Source organism: Cucurbita pepo, chromosome 18 (genome assembly GCF_057944985.1).
Source record: "Cucurbita pepo subsp. pepo isolate OVF chromosome 18, ASM5794498v1, whole genome shotgun sequence".
Classification (NCBI taxonomy): domain Eukaryota; kingdom Viridiplantae; phylum Streptophyta; class Magnoliopsida; order Cucurbitales; family Cucurbitaceae; genus Cucurbita; species Cucurbita pepo.
In genome coordinates, this window is record NC_141815.1 from 2,609,258 (window position 1) to 2,626,883 (window position 17,626).

A 17,626-nucleotide genomic window follows, 5' to 3' on the forward strand; every position below is an offset into this window, starting at 1 on the left:
TGTTAGAAACTTGAACATCTTGTACATTCCAATTATCGAGGCAAAAAAAACAAAGTAAGATTACCAAATATTAGTAATTTGAACATTCCAATATTTAACTGCTTGCATAAAAATAAGTAGACATCATGTCAGCACGTATAGCGAATGTGGAAGTTAAATGGTCTTGCTTTTGTCCCGAACATGAAATGATAAAAAATAGCACAACGAGACCCTATAAAAAATTTCAATTTCAAATAAATATAATTCGCTTTCGCACTTTACCATTATTGTAATGTCAACAATAATAGAATCAAAACCTCAAACAACCAAACAAAAATAATCACGAGGAACCAGATACTTGAGATAGAGAGTCAACCCCTCCAAATGGTTAGGTTGGAATATAAACTAAAAATCAAATTAACAAAAAGAAAAAAAAAAAAATTGTTATAGTAAGATATATATTAGATGATATTTAATAATAAATTATAATTTACCATATATATTATATTTAATATTTTATTATAAGGCAAATATCTAATATTTGCCTAATAAGTATATTTTCTCTTATTATTATTTCCATTTATTACTATTTCCATATCCTTGTAATTTATTTGATTATAAATAAGATAACTTTCACACCATCTAGGTGGGGTGGATTAAGCAAGCATTCTCATGGTATCAGAGCCATTTTGGTTTAGCAACCCGGATCCTTTCTTTTCAGTGGCTTTTGAAATCTTCTACTGTTCTTCTCCACCACTGCTGGCTTTGACGCCGCAGGGGCAGTCGTCATGGCTGCCACATGCAGAGCCGATTGATTACTCTTCGGCTCCACCCTTTTGACCTCCAAATCATCTTTCGCCATACTCTGTAAATACAACCTCACCTTTTCCAAACATAGCCTCTTTCATTTAATTCCTAATTTTCCCTTCATCCTTCCTCCTTCACAAAAACCCTAATCTTAGGATCTTCATCAGCGTTCTCTTCGGAAATATATAGAATCTTGATAAGCCCATCGACCTTATGCAGAGATTTACCTTTGGAATCTGGGCGCCACACTGGCCTCTTTGCCAACCAAGTTGACGCCGCCCTTCTCGCCAAAATTGGCTCCTTCGCCCAATGTGGCGACTCTTTCGGCTTCAACATTGTCTTTGTCCCTTGCTCTAGGTTTCTCCTTCTACTTCTTGGGGTTAGACATATTCTCACCAGAGCCAAGGCAGCATCGTCGCTAAGCGACAATCCCTCTTCATGGGTTAGACATATTCTCGCCGAAGCCAAGGCAGCATCGCCGCTGAGCGGCGATCCCTCTGCAATTTTCGATGGTCAAGAAAGTGTTTCTCTACGCCTCCTCTGAACCAGGTTGTTGACATCTTCACGACAAGTGTTTCTCAACCTCTTTGAATTTTTCAGATCCAAGCTTCACGTTCGTTCAAATCCGACGCTCAGCTTGCGGTGGGGTGGTAAGGATATTTAGTAATAAATTATAGTTTACCATATATATTATATTTGATATTTTATTATAAGGCAAATATTGATATTTGCCTTATTACCATAGGTATCTTTCCCTTTATTGTTATTTCCATATCCTTGTAATTTATTTGATTATAAATAAGATAACTTTCACACCAGGGTGGATTAAGCAAACATTCTTAGATCCCTAAAGAATCAATTAAAGAAAGAAAAAGACCTTTATGCAGTTATGTAGATCGTGAAGAGAGATGTCGTCTGTAGAAGCAGATTTACTCGATGAGATGTCGTCTATAGAAGCCGATTTACATGAAGAGATGTCGTCAGTTTTTTAAGTAAGGTATATATTAGATCGCCAAATAATCGATTAAAGAAAGAAAATGGCCTGTACGCAGGTACGCAGATTTACTCATAGAAAAGAATCGATTAAAAATTGGCTAAGAATATATGTGAACAGAATTATGGAGAGAACAAAAATGGCCTTTACGTAGTTACATCATGTAGAAGAAGACTAACGTGAAGAGAGATGTCTTCAGTTTGTTACCGTAAAATACATATTAGATCGCCAAAGAATTGATTAAAGAACGAAAATGGCCTTTACACAGTTACTCAGATTTACCTATAGAAACAGATTTATGTGAAAAAAGATGTCATAGGAGTAAATCACGTAAGTGACCTTACTATCGACATGGTTAGATTTGATGTTGTGTTAGTACGTTCCCCGCGGTTCTGCACGTGTCATATATTTGATATATGTGAATTGTTTATGAAACGATATGACTAACCATGTCGAACGCTTGGACGGTTACATTACCCAACATACAATAGCTCCAAGTAGCACTTTATTGGTATAGGTAGTAACTCTTTTTTTAGTCATATTTTATTTTTAGAATTTCTCTCATTTGAAAAGTGTCTCCTTTCATTCATATACCTCCTCTTTATTTCGGTGTCACAAAAATATTTTCAAGAAACAAATTTAAGAATTTATATATGAATGCTTGATTACCACAAAGTCATTTCTTATCTTTGACCTTAATTAAAATTAGAATATTCTTAAATTTTTATATTTTAAATACTAATAATAATAAAGTCCCCTGTGGAATAAGATAAAGTTGAGAAAGAACAAACCATCTTATGAATCAACGGCTTACATTTGTTTTTCCATATTATGATTCTTATGAATAAATACTATCCGAAAAAGAATTAGGCCAAAAATTAGGATACATTCTGAAAAAATAAAACTTCCATCGAAGAGAAGCAAATGAAAGGCTTGTATAAAAATTCTCGTAGAATCGAGAATGAAGTTTGGTATGCGAAAAGGACAAAAATGTCGTTTTTCCAATTTCTAAGGAACATTTTTAATTCCTCGTCTCGAGGGAATTTCAAGATGCTAGGGAGAAATGACCAGGAAGGAATGAAGAATTTTTATGGAAATTATGGACTTTGGATGAAAAATAATAATAAAATATTTGAAATGTGGCAAATTACCAAAATACCCCTGAAGTTAAGGATAATTACGAATTTTCCCTTCTGCTAAAAAATCAGATCCTTCCCTGTGCCTTCTGCACAAAATCCTTCAAATCTCGACTCTCCGTTCAATCTCCTCCAAACTTGAATATATTCTAGAAAACTTATGGACCATCACATCCAATAGCTAGGTTTCAAAACCAAAGTCGGTGAGGCTGTGATCGGAGTAGATATTTCCGACTGATTTTTCAGAAAATTCAACCGACAATTCACGACAATTCTAGAGCTCCCAATATCGGTTTATGCTTTCCCTATAAATTTTGAAGTTGGGGCAATAGTTTGGAATAAGAATCGAGCAAGGTTGAGCTCCCAATCGTAGGCAATAAGCGTTTAGATTTTGGGTCTTCTACTCTCGGGTTTCTTCCAAATTCAAGAGCAATTCTGTACCATTTTCTTTCAAACTTGTTCCTATAGTTTCTAAACAATATTACCCACAAGTGCTATGAAGGAATAGAGTTCTGAAAGTGCCTAGAAACCATTCCCCCAATCCAATCCGCCATTAAAGAGCTTCAAGGAAAACTCAAAATTCCAATTCGAGGATACACGAGAATTCGTCGAGCAAGGACGATCTCAATAATTTTCTGCACCTTCAAGGAATATTTCCATAGAAGACCACGAAGAGAAATAACCTCAGAAACGTTTCCAATTGAAGAAAATTTGTTTCGTGTTCAAATTGAGGGTAAGTGTCGAATTCCTATCTATGACCTCTTTTCCTTAAATTAAGGATTTCTTCAGCTTAAGAGGAAGAAGATGAGTAACTTTGATGAAGGAATCAAGAGCTGAAACGTCTAAGAACAAGATACCTAAGAGATCGAAAATCGAAGGTGTTATGTAACTTGTAGACCGAGAGTGAGTTCTCAAAATTAAGGTCCCACACTCAAAGTTGTTCCTCGAAACCAATTTCTTAAGCTTGAGGAAAGAATAAGGAAGAAGTTCCATGAAGAAATCGAGCCTTGAAAACCCCTAGAATCGGCTACCCAATAAGAAATCCTTTGTTTTTACTCCAACGAGAAATTATCTTTTGGACGAACTTTGGAAGCAAATATCTTAGGCTACAATCCACGAAAAGGTATGAAATCAATCCATAGCTCTTCCTTGTAATACCCTCTTTAAGTTTCATGAAGAAATTGAGGGGAGAAACGACGTGATCGGAGCTGGGGAGGGCGAGTTTCAGACGGCGGCGTGAACGGTCACACACATCTTCTTCCCATTTGGAGGAAGAAGACGATGACGTGGCCGGTTCAGTTGAACTGGCCATGTCAACCAAAAACTCGACCTTCCCTCGATTTTTCTAAAATTTAACCCTCTTCCAGAATGGTTCTCAGAAAAATCTTTATGGTTCCAGAAACTAGACACAATAAGGAGTCAGTGGAAGAAAATTTAAGGTAATTCAGGTACCGGAAGATCAAGAATGGAGGTCCTGAACGTTGACAACGAGGTAAGTAGCCACCTTGCACTTTTTTGTTAAGAAATACTTGTAGGAATCGCTTGGATTTCCATATGAACCCTAAAACAAGTATGAATTTAGGATATATGAAAAAAAAAGCTCAAAGAACCGTGAGTTAAGGCCCTAAATCGATCAAAATGCTCGAGAATTAGGTAACGTTAAAATAACCGACTAGATGAACCCTACTCTAATAGCCCAAAAAAAAAAAAAAAAAAAAATCCTAAATAATGAAATAAAGAAATAAAAATAATTATATAAAAAAAAAATGAAAATGGCCTTTATGTAGTTGAGATTCATGGAAGATTTACGTGAAGATAGATTTGAACAATAATATATATATTAAATCTTCATTTTCTTTTATCCTATTCTTTTTTGTTTTTTTAGAAATCATAGCCAATTATAGTTAGATCTTCGTTAAATTATTACAATGGTTTAGTTTTGAGTTACAAATTAAATGTTAATCATTTATACTAATTCTAGTAAATCACGTCATATTAGTCAAATTAGATTAAATTTATATCTGTAGCAAATGAATAGATTAAAAATAAAATGGTCAAGAAAATTTGTGAACAAAAGGAAACAAGGAGATAAGGGAAGATTTGGAAACAGGGATCCACCATAAATTTCGAATACATGAGAACAAAATTAGAAGGCAACAGTAAACGATGAAAATTCCGTAAATAAAAAAACATAAACTAAATATAGAGAAAAAAAAAAGTAAATACAAGAGCAGGAAAGCACAAAATAACGAAATAACTCTATCTACTTTTTTTTTTTTTATACCACACTAACCATGGAAACTAAGATTTTTAATAAAAATATAATTATAGATTTATAACATTTCAAGATTTTTAAGAATGGACCCAAGAAAATGAGAGAAATAATTTCATAGAGTTCAAATTAGAAATTGATGTCATGGGCTCAAATAGGTTTACTTGATTTCAAAGGACATAATCGAATTTTCATTAAGGATATATTCGTGACAAGAACTTAACTTAACCAGGTAAGTGACCTTACTATCGGCATAGTTATATTTGATGTTGACACGTGCCCGTGGTTCTGCACGTGTCATATGTAACGCCCCGTTAGGTTAATAATAATAATAATAATAATAATAATAATAATAATAATAATAATAATAATAATAATAATAATAATAATAATAATAATAATAATAATAATAATAATAATAATAATAATAATAATAATAATAATAATAATAATAATAATAATAATAATAATAATAATAATAATAATAATAATAATAATAATAATAATAATAATAATAATAATAATAATAATAATAATAATAATAATAATAATAATAATAATAATAATAATAATAATAATAATAATAATAATAATAATAATAATAATAATAATAATAATAATAATAATAATAATAATAATAATAATAATAATAATAATAATAATAATAATAATAATAATAATAATAATAATAATAATAATAATAATAATAATAATAATAATAATAATAATAATAATAATAATAATAATAATAATAATAATAATAATAATAATAATAATAATAATAATAATAATAATAATAATAATAATAATAATAATAATAATAATAATAATAATAATAATAATAATAATAATAATAATAATAATAATAATAATAATAATAATAATAATAATAATAATAATAATAATAATAATAATAATAATAATAATAATAATAATAATAATAATAATAATAATAATAATAATAATAATAATAATAATAATAATAATAATAATAATAATAATAATAATAATAATAATAATAATAATAATAATAATAATAATAATAATAATAATAATAATAATAATAATAATAATAATAATAATAATAATAATAATAATAATAATAATAATAATAATAATAATAATAATAATAATAATAATAATAATAATAATAATAATAATAATAATAATAATAATAATAATAATAATAATAATAATAATAATAATAATAATAATAATAATAATAATAATAATAATAATAATAATAATAATAATAATAATAATAATAATAATAATAATAATAATAATAATAATAATAATAATAATAATAATAATAATAATAATAATAATAATAATAATAATAATAATAATAATAATAATAATAATCATAAGAAGAAGAAGCAAGAAAAAAAAGATTAACTGATCACCTCTCCTTTCATCTCTCCACCCTACCCTAAAATGCCTCCTCATCCTCATCAATAATTCTACAACCAAAAGATAAAAAGAAAGAAAAGATTGTCTAAGGAGAAGAAAGGAAGATTGATCTTCTGAGAAGAAAGACAATTTTATGGGGAGAAGAAAGGAAGATAGATTTTCTGGGAGAAAAAAAAAAGGAAGAGGGAGAAAAAAAAAAGGAAGATAATGGAGAGATGATTAGGCAGATCATTAGAGAGAGATGTCATTTGAAAATGTTAGTAGTCACATTTAACTTTTTTTTTTTTTTTTTTCTCTTATATGGAAAGATATTAATATGTTGCAATTACTTAGATCTGAGTTAGAAACAATGATATCTTAACCTAAGAGCCAGTTAAAATTTGGTAGGAGAAAAGAAATACAAAGAAAGAGTGAAAGATGGTGAAAACAGATCAATCAATCAGAAGAAGAAGAAGAAAAAAAAAAAAAAAAAAAAAAAGAAAAAAAGAAAAAGATAAAAAGAAAAAAAAGAAAGAAATAAAGAGATTTCAAAATAAAAGAAAAAAAAAAGAAATATACGGTGAGAGGGAGAAAGATTTAGAAACAACATAGAAAATCTTAAATCTGTTAACAGAGTAAAAGATTAAAAGATTAATTAGACTGTTGAACAGAGTTTAAATATGAGAATGAATTAGAAAAGAATTAGAATTAAAAGAAAAAAAATGGAAGAGAGGAAGATTTTAAGAAAGAAAAGAAAATTAAATCGATCTAAAATGGCTCTGTTAATAGATTTGAAGGAGGAAAACAAAATTAGAATAGATTGAAAATGATTTTGTTAATTGCATATACATTTTTTAAGGAAAGAAATGAAAATGAGATTAGATTGAAAATGACCCGTACACAGTAAGCAGAATTAACAAAAAAAAAAAAAATAAAAAAAAAAATAAAAAAAAATAAAAAAAAAAAAATGATGATTCATGATATTTTAGGAAAGAAAAAGAAAATTATAATGATATTTTTAGGAAAGAAAAGAAAATCATATTCTATAACAGAGGAGATGAACGGAGTGATGGAGGTAAGTAGAAAAGATGAGAAAATTATTATAATTTGTACCCAATAAATATAATATTATTGGATTGAATGATCAAGTAACATGAAGTTTATTACCCAATACAATTTAGAAATAATGAAAACATGGAATTAGATTTTTTACTGAGGTCGTTTTAGAGCTGTATTTCACATTGTAAGTTGGATTATTAATTAAAATGTGAAATGCTAACGAAAGATGGCGAACGGTTCGATATGAAGCGAACTCTAGCAACCTTTGGAGAAGCTCTTGAGGAACGGGAGCTTACGTTAATTAAATTAGGGAATACTTCGGCTAAGGCCAACTAGGTAAGTGGCCTTACTATAGGATAGACTAAAAATTGTATGAGTTACGATGATGTATGAACTATGTCGTACGATGCGGTATATGAGTTATGATGATGTATGATGTATGACTTTGATGATGTATGAGTTATGATGATGTGTGAGTTATGATACCTGCTGATGTGCTCAGTATATATATATTTTGATGAATGTCGTACTTGATATGTTTGATGAACTTTGTGGCAATATGATGAGTATGATGATTGCGTGACGTTTACCTTAATATGATGACGTTTTTCATATTGAGCATGCTATATGATGATGAGTGCCATATTGCATCATGTCGTTACATCGACATAAAGAGCGTGAAAACGATATTAATATAAATATCCACGAGTATGTGTTACCTAAAGTAACAAAGAGATGAGACTAGAGGGTTGTGTCAGAAGAGACATTATGATGGATTTAGAGGGACCTCATGCATATTGTATGTTCATAAGCATAGGGCTACTTCTCCTAGAGATGATGAGTGCGGACGCGCACCGTACGATCTGCGCGAATGCGCACAGGTGCGAAAGCACACAGATGAGGGTGTTCATGAGGTGCATGACACTATGGGGTTCCGCTGACCTCCGGACGTCGCTATAGATTAGCTTGACCAGAGGGTCCAGGGGGTGTGTGAGCGCCATGGGGATTCACACTCGCACGTGTGAGTCGTGTGTAGGGAAGTACTACACATCCAATTTGTCCGAGATTAGAGGCCACCCCTAAGATGATTAGAGATAGGTCCCTAAATCATGATTGCATGTGTTTGTATTTGCATGGCCCCTATAGTGGGGTCACTTACTGAGTATTCTTTGAAATACTCAGGCCATGTGCCACATCATTTTTCAGGTAAAGGCATGGCGCACTTGTACGGAGGACGGCGGCATCGCGAGCAGAGACTGTGGCACATGCATATGGTAGACTCATATTTAAATTTCTAGTCTTGAGTTAGAATAGGTTCTTTTGCATTTCATTGTTTTAAATTATTTTATATTTGTTTTTGTTTTCTCTAAATTTCAGTATTTCATATTTAAACACGTAAGACCATGGCTGTGTTTTCTAGAGAAGAAGTTGTTTTAAACGTTTTTTTTTTAAGTTTACGTTATCAATTATGTTCATGTAAGAGTTATATTTCCGCATTATAGATGAGCATGAGACGTTAGTAGCGACTCTGAGTATGTGGAAATTTAGGGTCGTTACATACTGATATGTGTGAATTATCTGTGAATCGATATGCTTATATTATGTTTATGTTATGCTATAATATGTGAATTGTACGATAATATTTACGGTATGATGTGTTCAATGATATGTTTGAGATATGATACGAGAAGAATGCACTAAACGTAATGTAACGATAGAAGTAAGATGTATTCACGAAACATTAAGGTTAGGTTACGCCTCGAAGTGCAATGAATATTAGAGATTGATAAAAGAATATGGTTAGGATATGGATAGAAGGGATGAGATTATGATAGATTGATAAAACGATAACGTTAGGGTACGTTCATGTGACGGTATGACTATGATAGGTATAAAAATGTTAAGGCTATGATTAGTTGGGGAACGATAAGACCACGAAATGTTTACGATATGATATGATTATGATATGACATGTGAATGATGGATATATATATATATATATATATATATATTGTGATATGATATGAAGACGATATGAAATATGTTATGGTATGAGATATGTGATAAATTGACATGTTTATGATATGATATATTGTGATGCGATATGTTATAGGATGATATGTATATGATGAAAATGATTATGACTGGAAGCATGGAATGTTATGATATATGTAATTTGAATGATATGATATGATTGACATGCAAAACGACGAACTAGCATGAAATATAACCCCAGTGTATGCATGAAAGATATGATAAGTGATATGAAAAATGATATGAGATGTACGGAGCGCTAGCGAGGTTGTATTAAATGATAATAAAAATGAAAAATGTTGGGACTTCATGTATTATTTTGTGCTCATGCATTGGGGGATACCCCTTACCCTTCATGATAGTATGGACGCGTACGTTACGAGGCAGGAATACGATCATTATGGTTATCATAATGCTGCGATGACCGAGCAGGAATACAATCATTATGTTTATCATAATGCTGGGAAGGTTAGGCAGGGGTACAATCATTATGTTTATCATAATGCTGCGAAGGTTAGGCAGGGGTACAATCATTGTGGTTAACCTAATGTTGCCATGACGGTTACTAGTTCTAACGGGTGTTTGGCCTAAGAAGCTCCTAGAGTATGCTCGCCTGACAAGAAAGGTGGCCCAGCAGTGTGCGAACTGATTGGTGAGTCCATACTCGCACGTATGAGCTGTGTGTAGAGTATATGGTAAACATCCAAGTTACCTTTTAGGACAGTACCATAGGAAAATGGATTTAAATGATAGGTCCCGCCATTGCATTCACATGTTCCTGATTATAACCCCCAACAGTGGGGTCACTTACTGAGTATTTCTTTAAATACTTAAGCCATGTGCTACTACATTTTTCAGGTTAAGGCAATACATTCCTGTACGACTGACGATGACATCGCAACTCAAGACCATGGCACATGCATAGGGCAGTGATATTTATTTTCTTAGACTTGGCTAAAATATGATGTTTTTAAGTTAAACGTTTATTTATTTTATTTAGCCTTTTGTTGTGTCATTTTAAAGGTGTTTTCGAAACACATAAGTTCATGGCTGTGTTTTAAGATAAATGTTATGTTTTATGGAATTTAAATGAAGTATTTCTGCATTCAATGTTTATGATATGTATACAGTAGCGACCTTAAATAAAGTAGAAAATTTCTTGTCGTTACATCTACCGCCTATGAAATTTTAATGTTGAGCATATTATAGCATGTTGAGATCATGTATGAATTTTGGTGGTCATTGGATAAAGATAAGTAGGTAAACCAAGAAAAGGTGTAAAATGACCATAATGCCACCAAGGATATCTTCATACGGTTCATGACCTAGATGACCTCCAAATGCTATGAAACTCTGTAATAGATTTTAGTTTATGATGTTTAAGATGTGGTGAAGTTTGAAAGTCATTGGAACACGTTAAGTAGCAAAACCAAGAATTTGGGGGTTAAATTACCAAAATGCCCCTAGGACTACTTATGATTTGCTACTTCTTGTAAGGTCTATTATGAAGGACATGAAGGTATGTTTGAGGTTTCAAATAGATGGGAGCAAGTTTGGAACCTAAACCAAGTTAGAACCCAAGAAACAACTAATAAAGGAAACACCACAAGACTCTAGACTCTTTTGGAACCCTCTAAAGAACTCCTTAGGAATCTATTACCTTCTAGAACAACTTACGCTAAGATGGGTTCATATGATTACAAATGAAAGTTACAACTTATGCCCCAAGAAATTATGAACCTTAGAAACTTACAAGATTGAGGACCAAGAACAACACCACACAAGCTTTACAACTACCCAAGTAAGAAGAATGCTAGGTACCACTCAAGGACGAGAGACCAAGGTCCCCAAACTGAAAAACACAAGAATGCTAGGTAATACTCTAACCATGCCCAAAGTGACCTATGACCTCGCATCAAGCGGTGCTTTCTAAGGCCCAAGAATTCCTCTTCTAGGTGGGATGCCCTGCACCATGTTTCCTTTGCAGGATGTCATGTTTGGCCTCAAGTTTCCCTCACCTAGAAGAGATGCCCTGCGCCAAGTTATGGGTACCAAAAAGATTTGCAGGATGACATATTTAAGTATGCACCGAGCAAGTGACCTTTATGGTCTACCATGAGGAGTAGTCTAGGGTCACGAAGAAACAAGAAGAGAGTAAGTTACCTTAGCCAAGAATCAAGAACCTCTTAAGACCTCCCACGGTTCAACATGCTCATGACTTAGACTATGCTGCTTGGAACGAATAAATCCTTAAGCATAGGTAAGCAGATTGTATTATAGGGCAAGCCCTTGATGCAGTAGTAGACTACATCGTTTGGAACGTAAGAAGCCTTGGATGTAGGTTTTCAGACTACGTTGCTTGGAATGCATGAAGCCTTGAGCGTACTGTTGGGTTTTATGTCCTAAAACTCATAGTTTGTAAACAAAAACATAATCTATTTTCAATAAAGTTATTATTGTTATTTATTCAGTAAAAATTGTTATTGAATAAAGTGAACTTTACGATCATTAATCTAAATCCAATAAACTAAGAACACTCTGGCTATAGTATGATTACTTGAACTATATGTAGAGACATAAGAGTGGATCAAGTTCAAGTATATAGTCAAAATGATCTATAGTATAAGGATAAGGCTGAGTACCTTATTCTGGGGACACTATGGATGCGGCCCACTTTTGTATATGATATAAACAATGTGATCACTAAATTGTACATGTGGAGACATGTGAGTTGGGGTGTCCTATGCAATGAGTATTGCATAAGATCAGACCATGAAGAAAACCACTCTCACTTTATAATGTCGTTTACTGTTGAGACTAATTTTCTTTTCATTCGATAACCTAGGTAACTCGGTTTTAATCCTGAGCTAACCATGAACTCCTGTTTATTCAGAATTATCCTTAGATTTGCATGGGTGAGAGTGGCTCTAGTTCGCTGACTCAATAGGCCTCCCATTTCAGGGGTAAGATGGAATTCACTCCTACCCACTTTTAGGGATAGAAGAGAGGTAGTTCCCTTAAGCATTAACTCCAGGTCTTGAACAAGAGGCCCCACCCTCTCATTGGCCTGAGAGGGATTCGGTTTTCTGGTTGGACCACAAACCAATTGTTCATTAGAGGATCAGTGAGACATAAGGAACAAAAAGTAACTTTAGGGGTAAAACGGTAAATTGACCCAGCTCTAGTTACGAACAACCTGTGAAGGATCGACTTACTAATCATGGTTATATCAAATGGACAGAAATATATCTATAGTGAGGGGAGTGCAACTACTAGGCTATAGTGGAGTGTCCTAGTAGTTAACGAATGTTGGTTAACCAGGTTAATGAGTTTAACCGGTTAATCTTAGATCGTTGGAGCCCATGATCTATAGGTCCATTAGGTCCCTCTGCTAGCTTATATCGGACTAAACCATAGAACAGTGTGACGAGTGAGTTCGAAGTGTTCGAATTCAAATTAGGGAATATGCGCTACATATATACGATATATTTAACCGCATTTTTGTTTTATTTACGAATTAAACAAAAAGAGAGACTCTGATATATTTAAATAAGATTTAAATATCTTAATCAATTATGTGTCGGAATTGATTGGGATTGACATTTGAATTAATATTAAATATTAATTAAATAGTTTAATTAATCATTTAATGTTACTTTAATTTGAAATTAATTATTCAAATTAATTGTTGAATTAAAATGAAGAAAGTCAAAATGTTGACTTCATTTAATGGAAAAATACATGTTAGTGGAATTTTGAGGTGTCAAAATTTGGTTTAACCAAACTTGCATGCTTGCCAAATAAGCCCCACAAGTTTGAGTGGAATTTTAAGTGTCAAAATTTGGTTAATTCAAACATGCATGCTTGCCACATAATCCCAAACATTTGAGTGAAATTTTGAGTGTCAAAATTTGGTGAACTCAAATCTACATGAACATGCAAACACGACTCTTTAAATAGAGTGATCATGGTACATGGAAGGTCTTCTTCTTCTTGGTGAAAAACCTTGAGAAAAAACCTCTCACAAACACTCTCTTCATATATACAAAATCCCTTCCAAGTTTAGTCACTCACTGGATTCCACAATCTCGTTCTAAGGCCGGAGGATAATGGAGACACTAGTGGTCGTTCGAAACCGGTTCGTGAGGAAAAAGGAGTTTGAACTACAAAAGGTTAGTATCTAAACTCATTAAGTTTTAATACTTTTGAACATGCTAGTTATTTACTATAATTGATGTTTTAAAAGTGCCTAAGATCCAAATTGCTTCCGCATGTGTTATATTAACACCATCACGTACGTAAGCAGACTGTATTATAGGGTAAGTCTTTGATGCAGTATTAGACTATATCGCTTGGAATGTAAGAAGCCTTGGATGTATGTTTTCAGACTATGCCGCTTGGAACGCATGAAGCCTTGGGCATAGGTTAAGCAGACCGTATCGAAGGGCAAGTCCTAAGATGCGGTAAGACTACGTCGCTTGAAACGCATGAAGCCTTGGACACAGGATTGTCAGGTGCATGTCTAGTGCCATAAATCCTAGGGGGTGTCTTGGAGAACAAACAAAGAACATAGCAGAACCCAGAAAGTACCAAAAGCAAGAGAAAGATCAAGCACTAGAATATGGATCAAGATCCTAGTTCTAAGGAGAAGAACCAAGAACAAAAGACCCAGAGCCAAAAAACTATAGTACTAAGGCCCTTAAAGAAAAACCAAAGTTTTAGAATTCAAGGACCAAGATCCTCAACAAAGATCAAGATAAGAATCCCAAGTAAAAAACAAGAATTAGAGGGCCTAAGTACTTACAACAAGAAAAAGAAGAAGAAAAGAAAGAATGTGGTACCCTAACATATCAAGGACACGATTAAGAGCCTACAAGTAAGCTACTTACTAAGTCTTGTACCAATTCCTTATTCTCTATTTTTTTCAGGTAACAAGGAGCTGGTCGAGGTCGGGAGGAGACTCTAGAGCAGGTGCAATAGACAAACCTCACCCGTCGTCTTCAACCCTTTTATTTTCAAATGTTGTGTCTGTTCCTTAATTCATGTTTTAGCCATTATGTCGTGTTTTAAATTACTAATGTGCGCGCACTATTTTTGTAAAATGAATATTATGTTTTAAATTTTAATTGTTTTATTTCGCAAAAATTTACGTGTTTTTAAAGCCATCGCGTCAGTCCGGTCCTTACGAATATTCATCTTGTCATCCATGTAAGTAGCTTGAAACCATACCATCCAGAAGGTGACGAACATCAACGTAATGAAGTGACACAATCCCCAGTCACTATGAAAGATACAAGAAAAAAAGAAGTAGAAGAGATCATGGCTGAACGAACACGTCACATTGACAACCCCAGGAAAAACGTGCAAGAATTCCTAATGAGTTAGAAATGGCTATCATTGGAAAAAATCAGCTGGGAGCGCATTGACGACTGAATTCGACTATAGTTTAGATAGAAGAGTTCGAAAATTTGAGATGGTTGATGGGGACGTCAACCAATTAAGTGGGAGAGGATGTCACAGTTGTAACGACCCGGGAAAGAAAGAAAAAATAATAATATATATAATAAATAAATAAATAAAAGAGGAAAACGAGAAAATGAGAAAACGAGAAAACAAGAAAAAAAAAAAAAACTCAGTCGCCGGATAACCCGCGAGTTTTCTGGCGACCGCCGAGTTTCGTGGAACCCACGCGAAACGACGGCCACAACACGCCCAGCCCTAAGCCCACGACACCCAGCATCTTCAGAACACCTGCAAAGGGAGAAAAGATGTAACGCCCCGCTAGGTTTAATATATATGTATTAGAATAAAAATAACAAAATAGAGAAGATGGTTTAACATATATATATATATATATATATATATATATATATATATATATATATATATTAAAATAAAAATAACAAAATAAGGGAAAAAAAAAAAAAAAAAACTGCCCACCTCTCCTTCAATCTCTCATCCCCTCCCCTAAAATACCTCTCTCATCCTGTATTAATACTTCATCAAACAAAACAGAAACAGAAAGAAAATATTGTCTGGAGATATGATGGAGAGATGGTTATACAATAATGACGGATATATGGTTAGACAATAATGGAGAGATCAGAAGAAGGCAGATAATGGAGAGATGGTACAATAATGACGGATATATGGTTAGACAATAATGGAGAGATCAGAAGAAGGCAGATAATGGAGAGATGGTAGGCAGATAAATGAAGATAGATGTCATTTCAGGTTAGTAGTTTTACTTTTTCCTTTTATGAAGGATATTAGCAATTATTTAGATCTGGGTTAGAAATTTAGAAATTAACTGTTGGAATGATCTGAATTAGAAATTATCTATCTATGAAGAGTCCTAGTCACGAAAAAAAATAGATAGATAAGAAAAAAGAGATAAAGATAGGGAAAAGGAAGATCTGGAAAACATATCCAAATAAAAAAAAATGAAATTTGGAAAACACGATAACAAAAAAAGAAAGAAAGAGAGAGGGGAAGATTAGGAAAACAGATTAAATAATAATAATAATAATAATAATAATAAAAACAATACTTGTGAACAGAAGAAGATAAAAACAATACATGGAAGGAGGAGAAGATTAGATTTGGAAATAGTAAAGCCAAAAAAAATATATATGTGAGAATAGAATAAACTGATGAACAGAATTGAATTAAACGATTTAGATATGGGAGTAGACTATTTAGAGAATTAAACGATTTAGATTTAGATATGGGAGTAGACGGGAGTAGAGTTAAACTTCTGGGAAGAAACTAATAAAAGAATTATAGAATTAAACTGATTGAAGAAATTGATTAAAATAGTTAGATTTAAATTGCTTAAAATAAGGAGATAGGGAGGTAGAATTGAACGGCTTAAAACAATTAGAGTTAAAAGAAAAAAAAAAAAAAACAAAAGAGAAATTGTAGGAAAGTAAAGAAAATTAGAACTGTTTGAAAATGGTAAGTACTGTTCAGGTGGCACTGTAAACAGAATTAAAATATAACATAAAGTTAGAGAATGAGAATGGAAGATATGAGAACGTACTGTTCAGGTGGCACTGTAAACAGAATTAAAATATAACATAAAGTTAGAGAATGAGAATGGAAGATATGAGAAATTATTATATTTGTATCTATATGATATAAAATTAAATGTTGAACTATCCAAGCCGCTTGAAATATTAATAATCTTGTCATATCTTTAATTTAAGTTTTAAGTTTTATTATTCTATATAATTTAGAAACAATGAAAACATGGAACTCGATTTTTATTGAGGCCGTTTAGGTATTTTATACTGTTAGTTGGATTATTAATTAAAATGTGAAATACTAACAAAAGGTGACGAACGATGCGATAAGAATCAAACCTTAGCAACGTTTGGAGCAGCTCTCGAGGAACGGGAGCTTATGTTAATTAAATTAGGGAATACTTCGACTAAGGCCAACCAGGTAAGTGACCTTACTATAGGATAGGCTAAATAATTGTATGAGTTATGATGATGTGTGGATTCTGATGCTTGATGATATGTGCAGTATATACATATTTTGTTGAGTGACGCTTGATATGTTTGACGCACGTTGTGGCATTATGATGAGCATGATGATTGCATGATTTTTACCTTAATATGATGATGTTTTCCATATTGAGCATGCTAGATGATGATGAGTGCCATATTGCATCATGTCGTTAGATCGACGTAGGACACAACCCTAAGAGCATGAAAATGATATTAATATAAATATCCACGAGTATGCGTTACCTAGAGTAACAAAGAGATGAGACTAGAGGGTTGTGTCAGAAGAGACATTACGATGGATTTAGAGGGACCTCATGCATTTTGTATGTTCATAAGCATAGGGCTACTTCCCCTAAAAATGATGAGTGCGGACGCGCACCTTATGATGAGCGCGAATGCGCACAGGTGCGAAAGCACACAGATGAGGGTGTTCATGAGG